Genomic DNA, 16,342 nt, shown 5'->3' with positions numbered 1-16,342 from the left:
GGGAATGGTTATCCCAATTTGATCAACATCTTCTACTTCTATCTCATTTTTCTCCCAGTTCCATACTGCTGCTTCATTAACTTTGATGTCCCTGCTAACCATTATTTTTTTTGTTTTCAAATTGAAAACTCTATAGCCCTTGGAGGTTGAGCTATATCCCAGGAAGATTCTCATTTCAGCTTTGTAGTCCAACTTGTCTCTTTTCACATCTAGCACATGAGTGTAACACAAACTCCCAAATACTTTCGAGTGCTCCACAGCTGGTTTAACTCCATACCAAGCCTCAAATGAAGTTTTATTCTTCACAGCTTTGGTTGGAAGTCTATTCAACAAATACACAGCTGTGTTAACAGCTTCTGCCCAGAAACACTTGGGCATTTTCTTTTTCAAATAGCAGACACCTTGTCATCTCCATAATGGTTCTATTCTTCCTCTCACTCACTCCCTTTTGTTGAGGGGAGTAAGCGACAGTCAACTGATGTACAATTCCAGCTTTAACACAAAACCTGTCAAACTTGTCTGATGTATATTCATTCCCATTATATGATCTTATTACCTTAATGCTGCAATTTGCTTGATTTTCTACCAAGGCCTTGAAATTCTGAAACACACCAACCACTTCTGATTTTTGCTTCATAAAGAAAACCCAACACATCCTTGTTTTATCATCTATGAACAGGATGAAATACCTGTTTCAATTCAGCGAGGGTGTTTTCATTGGTCCACACACATCAATATGGATCAATTGCAACTTTTCTGAAGCTCTCCAAGCCTTGTTTACAGGAAACGACAATCTACTTTGCTTCCCAAATTGACAGACTTGACACATTTTTTTCTTCACAAATGACAGGTAAGCCTTGTGTTAAGCCTTTCTGATGCAAGTGTTTAAGTGCAGCATAATGAAAATGGCCAAATCTCTTGTGCCACAACACAGACTCATCGACAACAGTGGTATAGGCATGCAAATTAGTCTCTTTCCACTTAATTGGAAAGCTTTTGTCTTTCATTTTTACAGTTATCAACTTACAACCAACATTATCAACAACGGTGCAGGACATTTTTTGAAAATGCAAAGAATAATTCTTCTCTAGCATTTGACCCACACTTAATAAGCTTTGACTAATTTCAGGCACAAACAACACACCTGAGATATATTTAATACCTGTTGGAGTCTCAACAGCAACAACTCCCTTGCCCTTGACATCAACCAAATCTCCATTTCCAATCTTCACTTTCGACTTATATGACTGATCCAACTCCTTGAAATAGCTCAATTCAGGAGTCATGTGGTTTGTACAACCACTGTCAATAAGCCAAGTTTTTGTACAGCTGCTCGTTGTATGACTTGTAACAATAAACAATTGCTCCTGTTGCTGCTGATTTTCAACCATTTGTGCTTGTTATCCTTGCTCCCCTTGCTGATCATTTTTATTCTTGCATACCTTCTCTACATGACCAAATTGCTTGCATGATCTACATTGTACACTTGGCCTATACCAACAAAAATTCTCTGAATGACTCTGTTTCTTGCAGTGAGGACATGGAAGATATCTCTTTTTACCACCACTTTTTCTTCCTTGGCCCTCATTCTTCTCTTTATCTTTCTTCTCACCAGATTGCTTTTTCTCTCTACCTTGAGAAGCTTTTCTTTTTTGCAGTGCAAGAAAAGCTTCTTCATTGCTTTCTTCCTATCTCATTGATCTCCTCTGTTCTTGAGCTTGAAAAGCATGAACAAGCTCAGCCAAGGAAATTTGGTTAAATCCTTTGAGTCTTCAAGTGAAGAGATCTTGGACTCAAATCTTTCAGGCAAGCTCACTAGAACTTTCTCTGCAACCCTTTGGTTTGTTAGATCCTCACCATGAAGCCGGATTTTGTTAACAACTTCCATGAGCCTGTCTACATATTCTTTGATGAACTCATTGTCTTTCATCCTCAAAACTTCAAATTGCCTCTTCAGATTCAGAATCTGCATTTGCCTAGTTCTGTCACTCCCCAAATACATCTCCTTGAGCTTGTCCCACGCCTCTTTTGGTGTTTCGCAAGCCATAATCCTTGTGAAAATTGATTCTGAGACAGCAGCATGGATGTAAGATAAAGCTCTTGGAGCTTTAGCTTCTTCTTCTTCATGAGCCCTGATTTGATTGAGGGTTGGATTGTTTCCCAAAGGCTGTACTTGCCTTTCAGTTTCAACCCACTGCCACAAACCAAGACCTCTCAGGCAAGCTTTCATCTTAACAACCCAAACTTGATAGTTTTCACCATTGAAAACTGGGGTTGAAAGAGCAGATGTATTGTTGGAAGCCATGAGGGTTTTTAGAGAAAACCTTGTTGGTGGTTTTTTCTTTTTTCACTCACAAGTCCTATTAAGATCTTTTTGGTGCTCTGATACCATGTGAACACACGATTTCATTCATAAGCTGATATATAAATATTACAATTTGCTCAGCATGGATGTAAGATAAAGCTCTTGAAGCTTTAGCTTCTTCTTCTTCATGAGCCCTGATTTGATTGAGGGTTGGATTGTTTCCCAAAAGCTGTACTTGCCTTTCAGTTTCAACCCACTGCCACAAACCAAGACCTCTCAGGTAAGCTTTCATCTTAACAGCCCAAACTTGATAGTTTTCACCATTGAAAACTGGGGTTGAAAGAGCAGACGTATTGCTGGAAGCCATGAGGGTTTTTAGAGAAAGCCTTGCTGGTGGTTTTTTTTTTTTTTTTCACTCACAGGTCTTATTAAGATCTTTTTGGTGCTCTGATACCATGTGAACACACGATTTCATTCATAAGTTGATATATAAATATTACAATTTTAGGCACATTGCTGTTGAGTCAATACCAAACCCAACTAACACATCTAGCTTTTTCAAAAACAAATTCCACAAAATACGAATCTTCACACCTTTACAACTAATCCTACTGTTAACAAAAGATTTCTTAAAGTATCTATAAAATTCTCAAATTCTAACAAACATTCACTCATCTTTTTCAAAACCTGTTCCTTCCTTTCTTATCTGAAAGTGGTTAATAGGAATGAAAAGGTTCTTAGTTGAACAAAACAAAAAACGGTCAACCTTCAATCAAAAATATTGAATGATCTCTTGACAAGGTAAGTGCTTTTTAAACATTTTTTAGGTAGCATTTATAAATTTTATTGTGTTGTAATGATTTTTTGAGTGTGACTAGACTAGGATTAATTTTATCTATGTTCTATTTTGGGCAAATTTTGTAACATCTAAGGATTTATTGCAAACGAGTTTTTGAAGTGACCAAAATAGGGTAGAATAGGGTTAAGTTTGATCTACTTTATATGAATCATGGTGCAGGATTTTTTTGAAATATCTAAGGATTAAGATGTTGAATGCTTTTGTAGTGTGGCTAAACTAGATTAAGTTCTGTTGTCTTTTTTTTTTTTATCCTGTTTTGGGAATTTATAATATAATTGGAATTTAATACATTAAATTGTTTTATGTGGCTCTTCAAGAGATAATGCATTAGATTTTATGTTTTTGTTTTTTAATGATCTATTATCTATCTCCGTACAAGTAACTTCCTCGCAAAAATCCTTTGAGCTTTTATTACTCCATTCTTCAATCTTGTCCCACCCCAAACCTAGGTATAGTTGCAACAATATTAAAAGAACTAATTAACATATCTTAGTAAAACTGTATCAACTCATGCTTAGGTAAAACAAAAATGTTTGTGATCTTAGTACATTCTTCAATCTTGGCCCACCCCAAACTATTTCTCAGTTTCCAAGACCTCTGCTTCTTTGTCTTAGGTAGATGATGGAGTTGGGAAATTTTAGTCACTTGTGTTTGTGAGAGTTCAATTCCTTCCAATGCTCATTTCTCGCTTAATTTGCTCTACATATGCCTTCATCAAAGGTTGCTTCTATTAGGTCTTGTGTGATCAAATTGTCATTTTGATTTGGGTTTTGGTTTGGGTTTCTTCAAATTGACAAGCCTTTAAAATTATCTCTTAGTGTGAGAGAGTGGGGTTTAGGTTCATTTTTGGTTCCTCAAATTGTGAATTTACAAGAAAAACCATTTTCAAGTTAATCTTATCCATTATTATCACTCAAGAAGTTCAAGCTCGAGTACCATTATATGAAGATATGTATGCCTTCCAACAATATGTCATAAATTTTGTAAAGATTTATTTAAGGTATTTTTTTATATTTGGGATACGAAATTAATTTGTTTCCTAAATTAATGGTGGGTCAAGTCCAACTACCACTTTGAGGTTCCAAATTAGTGGTGAGTCATGTTTGAAAATATCTCAAATTTCCAACTAGTATAAATTCCTATAGACCCTCCATTTTATACCTTTAGCACAAGCCCTACTAAGTGTTCTTTTAATACTCCACAACAATTCCTTGATGGCTTATTGCTACTCATACAGCCTACCTTGAATATATATCTCATCTACATATGTAGATGCTACAGATGTAGATGCTCCAGATGATACAGAAGTAGAAGAAGATGTCCCCTCAGGTTGGGATAGTAATTGTTGAAATTGATCCTGGAATTATAAAAAAAAATAAAAAAAAATTGTTAGACTTTTAAAATAATTTAGTATGAGGCTATGATTGAAATACAAGTATATAAAATTTATTTACTTCATTACCATAATCTCCTTAGAATGATCATCAATAGGTGTCCCATCTTTTCTTGTGTGTGTCAAGGCAAACATCTCAATTCTATTGGGCCCACTTCGATCCTCCTTCCTTTGTGCCTATTCTTATAAGTAAAACAATTGAGTTATTTATGATGAATTATTTATGTACAAACAAATCATATGAATAATAAATTTCCAACCTGTTCATATTGAATTTGAGCATAACTTTTTGATCCCGATGTATGCTTTATTACTTGTTTTGCCCTATTTGCCTTGTTTTTTTTCTGAGATATCCTACATCAATTAAAAAATAGCAAGTCACTTATATAGGTAATAGAAACATAATAAAAGTTATATACATGAAGTATTAGGTTAGATATAACTAATAAATATCATTTTATGTGAATATGAGTATCATAAGATACATTATCAAGAAAAGATCATTATCTTTACCTTGGCCTCAAGTGTACCCCAAAAGTGGATGAGCCACCTCCAATCATCATCCGATAAGTGTGGAAGTCGATGGCACAATCTCTCCTCATCTATATTATAAGGGTTATAATACTTGGCCTTCATTTTATTTCTATAGCTTCTAAACAAATTTCCACAACATTGAAGAATGTAGCTCTTACATGTTTCTTCTAGTTCATATTTTTCCTGTATTGCATTAAAGTGTCATGTTTAAATAAGAGGTATCATTTTTAAACAATAACATTACAATTTAGATTGAATAGTAACTAGCAAATACCAATACTAAGGCCCAAATCTTTTCCTTCACATCTTCACTAACATGATTCCAATCTTGAACTTGGATGGGTACATTGTGTTGAGATCGCACCAATGTTCCCATATAGCTTACAATCTTTCTCCTTTTCCATCATAAACAACTTGCCCTCTGGTATTGAATCGTGTAGTTTTTTTTTCCCCGGGTTTCATACTAAGTAAATCTAAGTTACGTGTTAAGCCACGTGTCCTCTTTTTGCTAGAGGATGAACCTATTAAGAGTAATAATAAAATTAAAGAAACATAATTTACTTATCTTATATAAAATTAAACATTAAAAACCTATCATTCAAGAAATTAAATATATGTAAACACATTTATCATATGTAAAGTTAAACATAATCTTCTTAATCATACCAACAACAGAAGGATCTGAAGAATCAGAAGGATCAAAACTAGTAGGAGTAGTAGTTGCAGCAGGTTGTATGTCTAAGAGTTGGTATAGATTGTCCAACTCATCTTTTGAAGACACTATTTATACTCTTCCTCTTCGATGTGACATTTCCTACATAATAAAGTAAATTAGAAAAAGTAATACAAAATAAGTTACATGAATAATATGAAATAAATTACAAGGTAAGTATATATTTATGTACTTACCAATATTATTAGCTACGCATCTATATCATCATCATGAATGAATTCATTACCTCTTTCAACAATGTTTTCTTGTCATGATAGTAGAACATCCGTTTGGATAGTTTCTCTTGCAATATCATTTCTATCCCAATTGATTAAATCATTCTTGATCAACTCATGCACATCACGTTGACTATGAAGTGTTATAAGCTGTTGATATGGCTCCGGATCATTGGTAGATATTTTCTGATTCATATCATAAACCCCTCAAGTTTGTATCTCTACAACGGTGTGCCAATTTTCCTCATTTGAATTTTGAACATAGAAGACTTGTTTTGCTTGAGATGTAAGCACAAATGGTTCGTCTGTGCATATGGTACGTTCAAAATTCAAACACGTGAACCCATATTCATCCTTCTTTATTCCCTTTCCACTATTGATTACATCTCACCAGTCACACTTGAATAAAATAACTCTATTTCCACCAAGGTAATGTAACTCAATTACATCAGTTAGCACACCATAGTAAGAAACATGACCAGGAATTGGGTTCTTATCTTTTGCACTTGCAAAGCTTGATACCTCTGCGGTCACAACAACTCCACTATTTTGAGTTTTTTTTCCCTTTTCTCGTTCTCTTGTGTGAAATTTGAACCCATTAATGATGTATCCTCTATAACATGTAACTAATGTACTTGGTCCATGAGACAATGATAGTATGTGTTCAGAAATTGGACCTTCATGTCGCATTTGTATAATCTATAGATTCAAATATAAGATGTTAATACATACATGTGTATTAAATAATAGAACAATTTATGTAGTGAAAGAACAATTTATGTAGTGAATGAACTTACACGTTCTTCAAACCAACTAATGAATTCTCTTCTGTGAATCAAATCTACATCTCGTGCATGAATACAAGGCTTAACCCTTATAGATTGCTTATGCTCTCTGATAAAAATGAAAAAATTAATTATAATGCTCACAAAGACCAAAATTAAATTTTTGTATGAGAATTAATATAAAGTTTTATTCAAATAAGTGTCTTACTCAATAAATGACGTCACTTCCTCACAATTAGTCAACACATATAAATGTGCTTGGGACCATTCTTTTGTGCTAAGAACACGAGATGTTGACTTTCCTATTGTACGTCTCATGCATTTGAAAATGGTTAACCCTCCACCATTTGTTATGTTATTTTCAATGACATAATTTCTTTCTTCACGATCATGCTTCGTTTCAACATCATGCAAATATCTTGAACAAAAGGTTGTACATTCTTTTGTTATGTACCCCTCTGCAATAGAACCTTCTGGACGACTCTTATTACGGACATAAGACTTTAATGTACGTAAATACCTGTCATTCCACAACATGATAGATTTGTTTCATGAACTATACGAAACCTAATATACATAAGATTAATTGAATGAGAACATACCGCTCCATAGGATACATCCATCGATATTGCACTGGTCCAGCAATCTTTGCCTCACTTGCAAGATGAATAGGTAAATGCACCATAACATAAAAGAATGATGGAGGAAATATTTTTTCTAATTTGCAAAGTGTGACTATTATGTCATTCTCAAGGTGCTCTAATTGATCAATCTTTAACACTTTAGAACACAACTGTTTGAAGAAACTACATAGTTCAGCTATAACAGCACAAACATTCTTATGTAGAACTCCTTGAATTGCAAGTGGAAGGAGTTGTTGCATGAGAACATGACAATCATGAGACTTCAACCCAAATATCTTTCTTTCATTCACTTGTACACATCGAGAGATGTTAGAAGCATAACCATCTGGAACCTTTACTTCTTTCAAAAATTTATAGAATTCCTTTTTTTCATTTGAAGTTAGTGAATAGCATGCAGCAGGCAATATAACCATATTCCCTCTTTGTATGGGGTGAAGTTGATCTCTGATACCCATAGCTTGCAAGTCAAGACAACTATTGAAGTTATCCTTCGATTTACCATCGATACTCAACAAGATGCCAATTATACTGTCACATATATTCTTTTCAATATGCATTACATCCAAATTGTGACGCAAAATGAGGGTTTTCCAATATGGCAATTGGAAAAAAATGCTTTTTTTTTTCCAATTATGTTCAAGTTCAACATGTTCTCTTTTTATTTTTGCTGAAATCTTATTTTTTTATGTCTTCCCTAAAGTAATATGTTCCATTCCATCTAATTGATGTAGAACATCTTCCCCAGACAATTGTTTAGGTGCTGCTCTATGCTCTTCATTTCCATCAAAGGACTTTTTATCACATCGAAATCTATGATCAATCGGCAAAAATCGACGATGACCCATGTAACACCATTTCCGTCCGTTTTGTAATCAATATGAAGAACAATCCTTATTACAAATAGGACAAGCAAATTTCCCTTTAGTACTCCAACCCGAAAGATTTGCATATGCAAGAAAATCATTGATCGTCCATAATATAGCTGCACGCATACAAAAATTTTGTTTTGTTGAAGCATCATATGTTTCAACTCCAACCTCCCATAAGTCATTCAACTCATCTATCAATGGTTGTAAGTATATGTCAATGTCATTCCCAGGTGCAGTTGGACCAGGAATAAGTAGTGACAACATGAAGTATGTTTGTTTCATACACATCCAAGGTGGTAAGTTATATGGAATAAGAACCACCGGCCACATACTATATGAAATTGACATATTCCCAAAATGATTGAACCCATCACTTGCTAAACCGAGCCTAACATTTCGAGGTTCTAGCGCAAATGAAGGGTGTACGTTATCGAAGTTTTTCCAAGCCAAAGAGTCCATTGGATGCCTCATCATCTCACCTTCCATGCGACCATCAACATGCCATTTCATGTGAGAAGCTGTCTTAGATGACATATATAACTTTTGAAGCCTTGGTTTTAAGGGAAAATAACGCAAGACCTTAACAGGAATTTTCTTTTTCTTTACTGACTTAGTGAACTCATCTGTAGAATGATCATCACTCAATTTCCATCTGGAGACACCACAAACAACACACTCATTTGCATTTGCATGCTCTTTTGAATACAACATGCAATCTGAGGGGCATGCATCAATTTTGATATAATGAAGGCCAAGGTCACGAAGTATTTTTTTTGCTTCATAATAGTTGCTTGGCAATGTCTCACCCTCAAGAAGTGTCTCCTTCAACAATTCAAGCAACATTGTAAAGGACTTATTACTCCATCCATTTAGACACTTCATATGAAATAATCTTATGATAAAAGACAACTTTGTGAATTTTTTACACCTTGGATATAGTTCATGATCTGCTTCTCTTAACAAATTATAAAATTTGTTTGCATCCTTATTCGGTTTTTCAAACTCCTCATGCACATGTGGACTTCGTTCAAATTCCTCATTTGGCATTGACATTCCAAATGCATCATTTAACATTTCTTCCATCTCATCATGCATATCAGACTCATTAGTGCTAGTATTTGCAGGTTCACAAAACTCATATTCCCCATGCATCAACCATCGCACATAATTTCTAGCTATCCCATTGTCCAACAAATGGTCATACATGATTTCTCGCTTCTGCATAACACAATTATTGCAACGAATGCAAGGACATGGGAGCATTTCTTTTCCAGGTGCATTGGTAAAGGCAAAATCTAAGAACTCCAAAACTCTTTTATGATATTAACTACTTACTTTTGACTTCTGCATCCAACTCTTATCTATTGGCATTTTTCTCGTACTTTCGCAAATTAAACCCTTCAATCACATAACAATGAATCTTTATATCAACTTATAATGAATGTGATATGTTTTTTATCATCTCAAACTCCTATATTTGGTAGTGGCTCCTATCCCATTTAGAAATACATAATCCCTATGAATCAATCACTAACATGCTTAGTTTCATTTTGATAAAATTTCGGCAGCATTTCCCCATAGTTCTCCAAGTACACGAATTGGCTAAGGTATAAACATACTATTAGTTAGGTTAACTAAGTTGCTAACAATATGTCACCTTGTCCAAATATGCACCCAAAGAACAAGGAGAATCACTGTCAAATCTTATCAATATGCTAAAGCATAAGCGTGTGATTTCATAGATATTATGTATTTCCAAACTGTCCAAACGGACAATTCAAGCATCATTTGCAGACAATTCTACCAATCATTAATAACCCGACTCTTGGTAGCTTGGCATGTAAGGGTATCAACAAAATTTATACCTAAGGTCCTTACACTAAAGTAGCAAAGCTACTATAGCATAGTGGCTCTAGGATCGAACACTGGGAAGGGTTTTTACTTTAACTGGTGAAGTTCGGAGGATGGAGTGAACTTTTCTTAATAAAAATTAGGTTAAGATGAAAACATAAAAAGATGAAGGTGTTGTAAACTAAACTAACATGAAAATAGGTTAAAAGATGGAAAAAGAAGTTTCTCAAAGCTTTGGATAGCCATGCTTAACTCACTGTGTAAAAATGGAGATTTTGGGACTTTTCACCTCGAGTTGGGGAAGCAACTAAGGTGATGCTTACTTTCCAAACCGGTATGAGTTTAACAACTGAGTTTTAGTCCTTGAAAACTTACAAAAAGGGTAGCTAAACCTCATAAATGCTCTTTTATTGATATAGGTCATCTCCTCGACTTGCAATACAATGGCTCGTAGGAGATAACTAATGAACATCAGTGGATCTAACAATAAGAATCCATTGAGACCAAAAGATTATCAAATATTGGCCATTCAAAGCAAGTCAGAGGGATTAAAAGCTTTACTTTGAATGAAAACATTTATGACGCTCAGCTACTAACATTTATGGCTTGGAAATCTCCATCGTGACACAGGAGCTTCACATGGCATCCATTACTTCAAGAAACTAAAAGGTTTTAGCCTCTCATCCTTGGGGATTTCATCCTCCAAGGATGTTTGGCTACTAAGAAAATGAGAAAGAAGCGTATGAACAAAAGTGCTCTTATAACTTATAAAGTTACAGATTGCAAGAAATTTTTGTCTGAGGCTCTTCACCTCTATTTAAAGACAATAACAAGCTAAATTTCAAGAGCTATTACAAAAGCAACATTTTCATTGGTTGATTACAAGGGTAAAATAGGTATTTACAAAGCTAAAAATCAAGCAAAATATCTTGGAGAACCGGCAATCGAATATCATCAACAGCGTCTCAAAACAGGGGATTTCAAAGGCATTTTCGCAAGGTGCCTAAATCCACCTTGCAAAATTTCGCAAGATGGTTCTTCATGGTGCAAAATGGCCAAATTTCGCACCATGAAGAAAATCTCCTTGCGAAATGGTGTTCCCATGGCTTGATGCAGTTGTCTTCCGAAGGCCATATCTTCATCATTTCAGCTCCAAATCATACACGGTTTGAAGCGTTGGATTCTTGACTTCCTGAGATTTGAAATGGTATATAGCATGTAGAAAATGGACTTCGGGAAGTGCTCCAAAAGTGCGAAAGAAGACTGCAGCTTCTATCCTCTATTTTCTTCACTCTGTTTTCCTCTTTGCTTCTCTTTGCTTCTCTTTGCTTCTCTCCTTTGCTTGGCTTGTCTTAATGATCCAAAAAGCTGTCAAAACACTAAAACTAGCCACAAATATGATTAGAAGTCATTGCTAGGTCCTTAACATGCCAATTGGAATAAGAATGGAGAACTACTACACAAAAGTGCTTAAAACATAATGAATTAAAGGCGCAAAATAGCACTTTTTGGGTAGTAATCAATCATATACAAAACATATAGGTTGGAAACTTGAATATGACCACAATAAAAATCATATCCGCACGTCCACAACTTATATGTTTTTAATATATGATAAAAGAGACATTTGTCAAGCAAGGATACTTGAACGGGAATTCTAGGGTTTTCTAAAATGAAAATGAGTAAATGATAAAATTAATGACAAATAATATTAGAAAAGAAATAGATAAAAACACACAATGAGACTAACACATTCGATAATTTATATAAATGAATTACTAATATTTCTATTGCATAAAATCGACGAGGGTTAGTTCACAGATAACAATAATAAAATATAAAATCATAGATAAGGCCTCACAATAGATGCAACATATGCATATCTTAGATCATGAAGTAACGAAAGGGTAAGGTATAAATAAGATGAAACAAAACAAAAAATTTCTTAATTTTCTAATTTGGGTGCAAAACAAAAATTTTCTAAATATTCCTATTCTTTTTCTAGAATAGGTTTGATATATATTTTTTTTTTTAATAAAAAATGGTTTTTGTTGAGAAGTTGTTTTGGAAGTAGGATATTATTTGAGAGTATATTTAATTAAAAATATTATATAAGTTTACTATCTTTAAACTTTAAAAACTAATTACTTTATTTTAAATATAAAAAAAGACACAACTTATAAATTAAATCATAAAAAGAAAGATATAAATTTGAGAATAGATTTTATTTGTATCACTTTTAAAATTTTTATTTTTTATTTTTTACTTTTGACAATAATTAAAAATGTAAATATTTCACTAAAGTCAAGCATGGTTTAATTAATAGTTCTTAAATTATATTTGGGAATTCAAAGATAAAAAAAAAAAAATTTCTCCATCTATTTTTCATGAAGATACATACAATATAATTAATAGTTCTTAAATTATAATTTTTTTATCTACTTTTTTTTTATCTACTTAAAATATCATGAATTTTATATTATAATATATATGCAGATTCATATATAAACCCAATTTTTATAAATAATTCATTTAAAAATATTGTGAAATGCATTTTTTTCATAAGTCATATAATTATTTCCTTAAAATATCATGAATTTTAGATTATAATATATATGCAGATTCAGGGCCTATATCCAACTCAGCATTAGTGGTTGTAACGTGTAGCTCATGTGGATTGGGGGTTTGGTTGATTGCCAACTCAAACTCTATCCAAAAAAAAAAAAAATTATATATATGTATATATTAAAGGAATTTGGAATCAATGAAAATTAAATGTATTCGGTCAAAATGTTAATAAATCACGTATAGGAAATTTTATCTAATCTAATTTATTACCTAAATTCAATTCAAACTCTTTTTTTTTCTTTTTTTAAGAAAAGTGGGTTTTGACTCACTTATTTTTAAAAATATATAAAAAATAAAAAATAATTATTTGTATATATAAAATAAAATATCTACTTGTATCTCGACTCCTATAAAATAGTTGCCAATTAAGCTAATCAATAATCCATCCTTTATTATTTTATTCATTTCATAATTCTAATTTATAAAATTTCTTTAATCATGTAAGTTTGGATGCATTGAGAGATTTACTTTAACTTTAATTAATCCACCATTGCAATCCAGTTTGCACCACCATTGTAAATTTCTTTATTTATTTTAGGATGGAAATGATTTGACTATGACATGATGTCATGCCACATGGAAAATCATTAAATTTTAGGGGACTTACGGTGGGAGCTATTACATACTTAAGTTTCATTCTATATTATTAATTGTATAATGAATTTATTTAGAAAGAATTATGATTCAAAATTTTTAATAGCATGTTTGATAATTATTTTTAAAAAGAGTTTTATAAAAGAGTTTTAATAATTATGTTTAATAAAACAAAAGAATATTTAAAAATTTTAAATATTTTTAAAATAAATTTTATGTATAATATTTTATTTTATATATTTATATAATTATTTTTTAAAACAGTTATTTGTATACAAACTTTTCCATAATTATTTGTATCTCTTATTATATAATTAATAGTTCTTAAATTATAATTTTTTTATCTACTTTCTTTTTTTTTTTTCTACTTAAAATATCATGGATTTTAGATAGTTGGTAATATGAGTTCCCAAAGCTTAAAAAATATTATTGAAAAGGCAATTTAAAATTACTTTTTTTTTTAAAAAAAAAAAAGAAGATAATTTTAATTTAAATTTAAAATTGTCTTTTAAAAAATATTTTAATATTTAATTGAAAAGGAAATTTCCTAATACACTTAATGGGTATCATAAAATTTAAAATAATTTTTAGGACTATCTTAAAAAATATTTGTTTAAATTACCATATCATTAACTAAAGTGTGACATATGGTATAAAAATCTATCTTACGTGGAAAATAATATTCATAAAGGTGATGTGTCTTAATTGTATGACTATAATATTTGTTATACAAATAAAATAATTAAAATTTTGTAAAATATTATTGTTTGTGAGACTCATAAATAGGACAAAAAAAAAATTGATATATAGTCTTTGGCGGGTAAGGATCAAATTTTATTAGTTATATTATTTACAAACGTGGAGTGTGGAATATATAGTTTTAATCCATATCAACATGTTCACAAACTCAAAGCTACAGAAACAAAGAAAAAACAACATTGTTGAAAACTAATCAAATTAGGAATGCAACACAGTAATTAAACCCAATGGAAATAGACAATTGAAGAGAATGCAACAAACAAAAGAAAAATTCTTTCATTATACGGTAACAATGGAAATAAACCCAATAACAATGAAATCAGAATTAAATCTTAGAAAAAATAGAGAGAAACTAGAGAGAAATTGTACCTTGGGAAGTAATTAAGTGTGGTTTTTCCAAAAGCACCAAAACCCTATAACAATGGAAATAAACCCAATAACAATGAAAATAAACCTAATAACAATGGAATCTCAAACCTAATCACAAACATTTCCAAAATACCAACTAACAAAACCCAAAAAAAAAAAAAAAGAAATCCCAAAACTCACCAAAACCTAGAGAGAAACGATTTTTACGGGAGTTTCTTGGAGGTGGCTTTGGCTTTATGGACCATAGCTTCCATGGGGCTTCTTTGGCATGGCTTCCATAAGCTTTTTCCGACAATGGCTTCCTCCAAGCAATGGGGGCTGTGGGTAGGTTTTGTGGGTTTTATGGCCGTGGGTTTTGGAGAGGAAGAGAAAATGGGTTTTGTTGGCAGGAGAGAGAGGCTTTATATTGGAAATGATTGCAGGAGAAGGGTTTTATGGGTTAAAACGTTGGCTGTGTATTTTATATTGGAAAGTCAATGGTTAAAATGTTGGCCCACATGGTTAAAATATTATATTGGAAAGTGATATAGTATATTGGAAAGTGATGTAAGACTTTATATTCATGGCTTTATATATGGTTACAATGTTGGCTGTGGTTATTATCAAATCTCATTTTAACATTTTATGGGTTAAAATGTTGGCCATGGGTTATTATCAATTATTTTAAAATTTTAAATTTACAATTATTTTAAAATTTAAAATTAATTTTGAAAGTTCAATGTTTTACTCAAAGTGTTGTTTTAAAATTTTTATTAAGTTTTATCAAGTTTTTCAATTTTTAAAATTATCAAGTTTAAAATTTAAAAATTTTATATTAGAAATTTATCAAGTTTTATATTTTAAATTTTTTTATCAACTTTTAAAATTTTAAATTTTATAATTATGTATGAGAAAATTATCAAGTTTTATATTTTAAAATTGTTATTTTCAAAGTTTTATCAAGCTTATCAAGTTTTGAAATTTTAAAATTTTATATTAGAAATTTATCAAGTTCTATATTTTAAAATTTTAATAGTTAAACATGTTTAGTAAATTTAAGTTTACTAAAAAAGAAATAACTGCTCTTAATGATGTTAATATTAATGATGATAAAATTTAATAAAATCTTCTAATAATAACTTATCTTATTATAAAACCTATTATTTATCATATATAAAATGTTCTTTTTCTAAAATAATTCAAAGGTATAGGCAGTGTTTGCTAACAAGCTTTTAATTATAATAGTTTTTTTTATTCTCAATAATAAATAAATAAATAAGTAAACCATAGAGGGGAAACAATTTTTTGTTCTTAAAAACAAAAAATAAGATATTTTTAAAAAATATTAATATTTTTAGTTATCTTAAATTGTTTTCACTTATTAGACTAAAAGATATTTTCAAAAATAATTATATAAATACAAAGAATAATTAAAAATAAAATATAACATATAAAAGTTATTTTTTAAACATATTTAAAAACATAAAAAGCATATTAAGAATATTATAGGTTTCTAAATCGACTTTTATTTTAAAATACATCCGCAAACAAATTTTTAAAAATGTTTTAAAAAACCGTTTTTGTATAACTGTTTCTGAAAATGTCAAAATACTTCACAAATAAAACTATAATTTATTAGCATTTTTGTGGGCCTTAGGTGCTAGGAAATGTTACATGTGCATCCTACTCCTACTCTGTCTTCATTATTTTCAGTCACGTGTCCTTTTATATCTTATACCAATCTATTATTATTTTATCATATGGTATCATTTTTTCATATTTAATGATATTAATTTCTACCTTATCCCATATGCTTGTAGCTTAA

General features: G+C 31.2%; 1 long non-coding RNA gene across 1 annotated transcript; it reads right to left on the bottom strand.

The window, feature by feature from the left end:
* Positions 1 to 5,842: 5,842 nt before the first annotated feature.
* On the bottom strand, positions 5,843 to 14,934 carry LOC117919350. Its single transcript, XR_004652059.1, has 3 exons — positions 14,719 to 14,934; positions 14,539 to 14,582; positions 5,843 to 5,905 (listed from the first exon to the last, which is right to left on the bottom strand). It is a non-coding gene; the product is annotated as an uncharacterized LOC117919350 (long non-coding RNA).
* Positions 14,935 to 16,342: the final 1,408 nt, after the last annotated feature.

Source organism: Vitis riparia, chromosome 7 (genome assembly GCF_004353265.1).
Source record: "Vitis riparia cultivar Riparia Gloire de Montpellier isolate 1030 chromosome 7, EGFV_Vit.rip_1.0, whole genome shotgun sequence".
In the NCBI taxonomy this organism is placed as follows: domain Eukaryota; kingdom Viridiplantae; phylum Streptophyta; class Magnoliopsida; order Vitales; family Vitaceae; genus Vitis; species Vitis riparia.
The sequence above is the reverse complement of the archived record's forward strand: the minus strand, read 5'-3'. Positions and strand labels throughout refer to the sequence as shown.